Below are 8627 nucleotides of genomic sequence, written 5' to 3' on the forward strand. Positions count from 1 at the left end.
AGGCAGTTCCTGTCAGAAGGAGGAGGCACAGCAGGAGCGTCGGGGGGCGGAAGACGGTGCCTCAGTGCCTCTCTCCTTCTGACATTGTTAAAGAAAACACAACAAATTTATAATTATTTCTATATTTACATGTAGGTAATGTCCTCAAGTTCTGTATAACCACTTTTTCCTCTCTCTGTGTTTGTTTCTCGTCTGTTGTTGTGTGTGTTTGTGTGTATTTGTCTCTTTCAAACAGGTGCCGGTCCTCATCTCTGCAGTGCTGCCGTCTCCTGTAGCGCTGCATGGTTGTAAGCTAAGTTTCCTTTATTTTTCTGTTCTCTTAGTTTTTGTCCTCAGGTTTGAAGTGTCTGTGTTGTGCAGCTGGTCTGGTCTGTCTCTAGACAGTTCAGGCTGCACCCACCAGTAAATGGTGGAGGCTCACAGCGACATACTCAACACACAAGTTTCTGAACTCTGCATGAGGGTTTCTCCGACGAAGTGAGGGCCGTGAGGCACAGCTCCCCGTCCCCCGGTGACCCTGCTAGGTCCACCTTCTTAGGGAAACCCTCTGCAGAGGAGCCGACAGAGCCAGGAACTTGTGAGTTGTGTTTGTCCACTCAGGCATCATTCATGCTTGTTCTGTAGGCAGTTCCTGTCAGAAGGAGGAGGCACAGCAGGAGCGTCGGGGGGCGGAAGACGGTGCCTCAGTGCCTCTCTCCTTCTGACATTGTTAAACAACAAATTTATAATTATTTATACATTTACATGTAGGTAATGTCCTCAAGTTCTGTATAACCACTTTTTCCTCTCTCTGTGTTTGTTTCTCGTCTGTTGTTGTGTGTGTTTGTGTGTATTTGTCTCTTTCAAACAGGTGCCGGTCCTCACCTCTGCAGTGCTGCCGTCTCCTGTAGTGTTGCTTGGTCGTAAGCTAAGTTTCCTTTCCTTTTTCTGTTCTCTTAGTTTTTGTTCTCAGGTTTGAAGTGTCTGTGTTGTGCAGCTGGTCTGGTCTGTCTCTAGACAGTTCAGGCTGCACCCACCAGTAAATGGTGGAGGCTCACAGCGACATACTCAACACACAAGTTTCTGAACTCTGCATGAGGGTTTTTCCGACGAAGTGAGGGCCGTGAGGCACAGCTCCCCGTCCCCCGGTGACCCTGCTAGGTCCACCTTCTTAGGGAAACCCTCTGCAGAGGAGCCGACAGAGCCAGGAACTTGTGAGTTGTGTTTGTCCACTCAGGCATCATTCATACTTGTTCTGTAGGCAGTTCCTGTCAGAAGGAGGAGGCACAGCAGGAGCGTCGGGGGGCGGAAGACGGTGCCTCAGTGCCTCTCTCCTTCTGACATTGTTAAACAACAAATTTATAATTATTTCTATATTTACATGTAGGTAATGTCCTCAAGTTCTGTATAACCACTTTTTCCTCTCTCTGTGTTTGTTTCTCGTCTGTTGTTGTGTGTGTTTGTGTGTATTTGTCTCTTTCAAACAGGTGCCGGTCCTCACCTCTGCAGTGCTGCCGTCTCCTGTAGCGCTGCATGGTTGTAAGCTAAGTTTCCTTTATTTTTCTGTTCTCTTAGTTTTTGTCCTCAGGTTTGAAGTGTCTGTGTTGTGCAGCTGGTCTGGTCTGTCTCTAGACAGTTCAGGCTGCACCCACCAGTAAATGGTGGAGGCTCACAGCGACATACTCAACACACAAGTTTCTGAACTCTGCATGAGGGTTTTTCCGACGAAGTGAGGGCCGTGAGGCACAGCTCCCCGTCCCCCGGTGACCCTGCTAGGTCCACCTTCTTAGGGAAACCCTCTGCAGAGGAGCCGACAGAGCCAGGAACTTGTGAGTTGTGTTTGTCCACTCAGGCATCATTCATGCTTGTTCTGTAGGCAGTTCCTGTCAGAAGGAGGAGGCACAGCAGGAGCGTCGGGGGGCGGAAGACGGTGCCTCAGTGCCTCTCTCCTTCTGACATTGTTAAACAACAAATTTATAATTATTTCTATATTTACATGTAGGTAATGTCCTCAAGTTCTGTATAACCACTTTTTCCTCTCTCTGTGTTTGTTTCTCGTCTGTTGTTGTGTGTGTTTGTGTGTATTTGTCTCTTTCAAACAGGTGCCGGTCCTCACCTCTGCAGTGCTGCCGTCTCCTGTAGCGCTGCATGGTTGTAAGCTAAGTTTCCTTTCCTTTTTCTGTTCTCTTAGTTTTTGTTCTCAGGTTTGAAGTGTCTGTGTTGTGCAGCTGGTCTGGTCTGTCTCTAGACAGTTCAGGCTGCACCCACCAGTAAATGGTGGAGGCTCACAGCGACATACTCAACACACAAGTTTCTGAACTCTGCATGAGGGTTTCTCCGACGAAGTGAGGGCCGTGAGGCACAGCTCCCCGTCCCCCGGTGACCCTGCTAGGTCCACCTTCTTAGGGAAACCCTCTGCAGAGGAGCCGACAGAGCCAGGAACTTGTGAGTTGTGTTTGTCCACTCAGGCATCATTCATGCTTGTTCTGTAGGCAGTTCCTGTCAGAAGGAGGAAGCACAGCAGGAGCGTCGGGGGGCGGAAGACGGTGCCTCAGTGCCTCACTCCTTCTGACATTGTTAAACAACAAATTTATAATTATTTCTATATTTACATGTAGGTAATGTCCTCAAGTTCTGTATAACCACTTTTTCCTCTCTCTGTGTTTGTTTCTCGTCTGTTGTTGTGTGTGTTTGTGTGTATTTGTCTCTTTCAAACAGGTGCCGGTCCTCACCTCTGCAGTGCTGCCGTCTCCTGTAGCGCTGCATGGTTGTAAGCTAAGTTTCCTTTCCTTTTTCTGTTCTCTTAGTTTTTGTCCTCAGGTTTGAAGTGTCTGTGTTGTGCAGCTGGTCTGGTCTGTCTCTAGACAGTTCAGGCTGCACCCACCAGTAAATGGTGGAGGCTCACAGCGACATACTCAACACACAAGTTTCTGAACTCTGCATGAGGGTTTCTCTGACAAAGTGAGGGCCGTGAGGCACAGCTCCCCGTCCCCCGGTGACCCTGCTAGGTCCACCTTCTTAGGGAAACCCTCTGCGGAGGAGCCGACAGAGCCAGGAACTTGTGAGTTGTGTTTGTCCACTCAGGCATCATTCATGCTTGTTCTGTAGGCAGTTCCTGTCAGAAGGAGGAAGCACAGCAGGAGCGTCGGGGGGCGGAAGACGGTGCCTCAGTGCCTCTCTCCTTCTGACATTGTTAAACAACAAATTTATAATTATTTCTATATTTACATGTAGGTAATGTCCTCAAGTTCTGTATAACCACTTTTTCCTCTCTCTGTGTTTGTTTCTCGTCTGTTGTTGTGTGTGTTTGTGTGTATTTGTCTCTTTCAAACAGGTGCCGGTCCTCATCTCTGCAGTGCTGCCGTCTCCTGTAGTGTTGCTTGGTTGTAAGCTAAGTTTCCTTTCCTTTTTCTGTTCTCTTAGTTTTTGTTCTCAGGTTTGAAGTGTCTGTGTTGTGCAGCTGGTCTGGTCTGTCTCTAGACAGTTCAGGCTGCACCCACCAGTAAATGGTGGAGGCTCACAGCGACATACTCAACACACAAGTTTCTGAACTCTGCATGAGGGTTTCTCCGACGAAGTGAGGGCCGTGAGGCACAGCTCCCCGTCCCCCGGTGACCCTGCTAGGTCCACCTTCTTAGGGAAACCCTCTGCAGAGGAGCCGACAGAGCCAGGAACTTGTGAGTTGTGTTTGTCCACTCAGGCATCATTCATGCTTGTTCTGTAGGCAGTTCCTGTCAGAAGGAGGAGGCACAGCAGGAGCGTCGGGGGGCGGTGCCTCAGTGCCTCTCTCCTTCTGACATTGTTAAACAACAAATTTATAATTATTTCTATATTTACATGTAGGTAATGTCCTCAAGTTCTGTATAACCACTTTTTCCTCTCTCTGTGTTTGTTTCTCGTCTGTTGTTGTGTGTGTTTGTGTGCATTTGTCTCTTTCAAACAGGTGCCGGTCCTCATCTCTGCAGTGCTGCCGTCTCCTGTAGCGCTGCATGGTTGTAAGCTAAGTTTCCTTTATTTTTCTGTTCTCTTAGTTTTTGTTCTCAGGTTTGAAGTGTCTGTGTTGTGCAGCTGGTCTGGTCTGTCTCTAGACAGTTCAGGCTGCACCCACCAGTAAATGGTGGAGGCTCACAGCGACATACTCAACACACAAGTTTCTGAACTCTGCATGAGGGTTTCTCCGACGAAGTGAGGGCCGTGAGGCACAGCTCCCCGTCCCCCGGTGACCCTGCTAGGTCCACCTTCTTAGGGAAACCCTCTGCAGAGGAGCCGACAGAGCCAGGAACTTGTGAGTTATGTGTGTCCACTCAGGCATCATTCATACTTGTTCTGTAGGCAGTTCCTGTCAGAAGGAGGAAGCACAGCAGGAGCGTCGGGGGGCGGAAGACGGTGCCTCAGTGCCTCTCTCCTTCTGACATTGTTAAAGAAAACACAACAGATTTATAATTATTTATACATTTACATGTAGGTAATGTCCTCAAGTTCTGTATAACCACTTTTTCCTCTCTCTGTGTTTGTTTCTCGTCTGTTGTTGTGTGTGTTTGTGTGCATTTGTCTCTTTCAAACAGGTGCCGGTCCTCATCTCTGCAGTGCTGCCGTCTCCTGTAGCGCTGCATGGTTGTAAGCTAAGTTTCCTTTCCTTTTTCTGTTCTCTTAGTTTTTGTTCTCAGGTTTGAAGTGTCTGTGTTGTGCAGCTGGTCTGGTCTGTCTCTAGACAGTTCAGGCTGCACCCACCAGCAAATGGTGGAGGCTCACAGCGACATACTCAACACACAAGTTTCTGAACTCTGCATGAGGGTTTTTCCGACGAAGTGAGGGCCGTGAGGCACAGCTCCCCGTCCCCCGGTGACCCTGCTAGGTCCACCTTCTTAGGGAAACCCTCTGCAGAGGAGCCGACAGAGCCAGGAACTTGTGAGTTGTGTTTGTCCACTCAGGCATCATTCATGCTTGTTCTGTAGGCAGTTTCTGTCAGAAGGAGGAGGCACAGCAGGAGCGTCGGGGGGCGGAAGACGGTGCCTCAGTGCCTCTCTCCTTCTGACATTGTTAAACAACAAATTTATAATTATTTATATATTTACATGTAGGTAATGTCCTCAAGTTCTGTATAACCACTTTTTCCTCTCTCTGTGTTTGTTTCTCGTCTGTTGTTGTGTGTGTTTGTGTGTATTTGTCTCTTTCAAACAGGTGCCGGTCCTCATCTCTGCAGTGCTGCCGTCTCCTGTAGCGCTGCATGGTTGTAAGCTAAGTTTCCTTTCCTTTTTCTGTTCTCTTAGTTTTTGTTCTCAGGTTTGAAGTGTCTGTGTTGTGCAGCTGGTCTGGTCTGTCTCTAGACAGTTCAGGCTGCACCCACCAGTAAATGGTGGAGGCTCACAGCGACATACTCAACAAACAAGTTTCTGAACTCTGCATGAGGGTTTCTCCGACGAAGTGAGGGCCGTGAGGCACAGCTCCCCGTCCCCCGGTGACCCTGCTAGGTCCACCTTCTTAGGGAAACCCTCTGCAGAGGAGCCGACAGAGCCAGGAACTTGTGAGTTGTGTTTGTCCACTCAGGCATCATTCATACTTGTTCTGTAGGCAGTTCCTGTCAGAAGGAGGAAGCACAGCAGGAGCGTCGGGGGGCGGAAGACGGTGCCTCAGTGCCTCTCTCCTTCTGACATTGTTAAAGAAAACACAACAGATTTATAATTATTTATACATTTACATGTAGGTAATGTCCTCAAGTTCTGTATAACCACTTTTTCCTCTCTCTGTGTTTGTTTCTCGTCTGTTGTTGTGTGTGTTTGTGTGTATTTGTCTCTTTCAAACAGGTGCCGGTACTCATCTCTGCAGTGCTGCCGTCTCCTGTAGCGCTGCATGGTTGTAAGCTAAGTTTCCTTTCCTTTTTCTGTTCTCTTAGTTTTTGTTCTCAGGTTTGAAGTGTCTGTGTTGTGCAGCTGGTCTGGTCTGTCTCTAGACAGTTCAGGCTGCACCCACCAGCAAATGGTGGAGGCTCACAGCGACATACTCAACACACAAGTTTCTGAACTCTGCATGAGGGTTTCTCCGACGAAGTGAGGGCCGTGAGGCACAGCTCCCCGTCCCCCGGTGACCCTGCTAGGTCCACCCTCTTAGGGAAACCCTCTGCAGAGGAGCTGACAGGGCCAGGAAGTTGTGAGTTGTCTGTGTTCCTGTCAGAAGGAGGAGGCACAGCAGGAGCGTCGGGGGGCGGAAGACTGTGCCTCAGTGCCTCTCTCCTTCTGACATTGTTAAACAAAACCCAACAAATTTATAATTATTCATATATTTATATGTAGGTAATGTGCTCAAGTTCTTGATAACCACTGTTTCTCTCTCTTAGGGAAATCCTTTGCAGAGGAGTTGTGAGAGCTATGAACCTATTAGTATTTTGGCCTCAACATCATATTTATATAAAACTGATATTTCAGTGAAGATTTGAACCCCACTCGGTCGCGACAGATGGCCACCCCTTTCTGAGCCTGGTTCTGTCGGAGGTTTCTTCCTGTTAAAAGGGAGTTTTTCCTCCCCACTGTCGCCAAGTGCTTGCTCATAGGGGATTTGGGGGCTTTGTTAAAACAACCACTGATAAGTTCAGTGCCATCAGATTTAGTTCTCAGCAAATATGTAAATGGATGATTCGTCATCAAGTGAGGAAACATCCATTTAAAACATATTCACGAGTTGTATTTAGTTTTGTATAAATATGATTTCTGGGACACTAAGGCCAAACACAGACTAATTTGTACAATTGGGGGAAAAATAAATAACAAATCTATAAGAAAAAGATGCGTCATTGTTTCATGTAGAGTTCAAATAACACACCATTTGATGTCAACATATGTTTGTTACATTTTGCAGTGCTGGTGTTATATTCTTATGATTTTGTTCATTTGATGAGTATATCTTTCTCCTTTGCTTCACATATTTACTGCTTCTTGGCTAGCTTTAGTCATGCTAGCATCAACACAGGTAGAAACAGATACACATCAGAGAATCACCATGCATCGGCCTATCTTAATGCAAATGAAAAACGACAAAAATCAAAATATAAATAATTTTCAGATTACTAAAGCTATCAATGGATCCACAGCTCCGACAGTGAAAACACAATCATATCATGTTCAAGTATGTTGTAATCCAATTTTAAAACTATAAAATAGAATAAAGACTATTTTTAGTTTACTTTGTTAATAAAGAAATTTCTTAGAATTTTCAGAAAAACTAACGTTATACATAGCAAAATAAGTAAGTACAAAGTAAGTAAAATTTTATTTGTATAGCACTTTTCAAGATAAAAATTACAGAGAAACTAAAACACACACACAAAAAAATAACCACAAGCAAGTTTTAACAGATGAGTTTTTAGCTGTTTTTTAAAAGAGACCAGTGAGTCCCTAGATCCCAAGCTCAAATGGAGAGAGTTCCAGACTCTGGGGGCCACAGTTTCAAAAGCTCTGTCACCTTTTGTTTTCAGCCTCGTATGATGGACAACCAGCAAGCAAGCCCTGATCACATTATCCTAGGGACCTGTTTGAGATGCATGGATATTAACGATCTCTGATATATGTCGGTGCCTGTTCATGCAGAGCCCCTAATGTCAAAGTCATATTCTTAAAGCGGACTGAATTTAATGGGGAGCCACTGCAGCTGGATCAGCAGGGGTGTGACATGAGAGTACTTGGAAGACTAGGTCAGAAGCCTTGCAGCAGCATTCTGAACACCCTGCAGACGTTCCAACGAGGCATTACATAAACAAGTGAACAAAGAATTACAATAGTCCAAATGAGATGAAAGAAATGCATGTATGACAATTTCGAGGTCTGAGCATGACACAGTGGACACAACACTGTTTCTTAAATGATAATAACAGGAGCAAACCAGAGATTTAACATGAGCATCCAAAGTCAACTGAGTCAAAGTTTACTCCAAGATCCCTTATATTATAGAGGATTTGCCAAATGTAGCAAGAGGACCTAAATTTTTCATAATCTTGGGCACAAATTTATCGGGAGCACAAACAAGGACTTTGATTTTCTCCTCATTAAGTTGAAGAAAGTTATCAGCCATCCAACCTCTAATGTAGTCTAATCTGTAGTTTGGAAACATCTTGGGGCTTAAAGGAGATGTACAACTGAATATCATCTGTACGACACAGCTAAGCGTTTTGCAATTTGGCATGATTTAAAACGTTTAAATTTTTTCTGTATTAAACGGCAGAAATTAAGCTTTCTTGTGGGAGGTCATTTTTGAAAAACAAAACAAAAAAACCTGTGGCTTCAGAGCCTGTGAGATGTTGGCTTTCAGCCCTGGCAGCGTGTCTGGTGTGGAGCCGACAACTCACAGATTTTGAAGTGTCGGGCCGCACTTTGTGTTTACATCTTTGTGTGGAAGAAAGTTTACCTGCTTTCATTTGCTGTTTTAGCTGTTTAGTGGTTGTTGAAATAGCTTTAACCTGAGATTCTGGCGATTCTTACAAAATACACATTTATTCAAAAATCAATTCAGCATTTAATGAATCAGTATCACATTATTCAAGGTATAATCTTATAATTCTTTTTTAAACCCACTCCTATGAAATATTCCCACCAGGCCATCTGACAACAACAGCAATACACATTCCTTCATCTGAGGCTTGGTTTGGTTTCAGCAGGCTT

The sequence above is a fragment of the Mchenga conophoros genome, linkage group LG1, assembly GCF_057382185.1.
Source record: "Mchenga conophoros isolate Kocher_MC1m ecotype Shallow Benthic linkage group LG1, M_conophoros_male_GT1.1, whole genome shotgun sequence".
Classification (NCBI taxonomy): Eukaryota; Metazoa; Chordata; class Actinopteri; order Cichliformes; family Cichlidae; genus Mchenga; species Mchenga conophoros.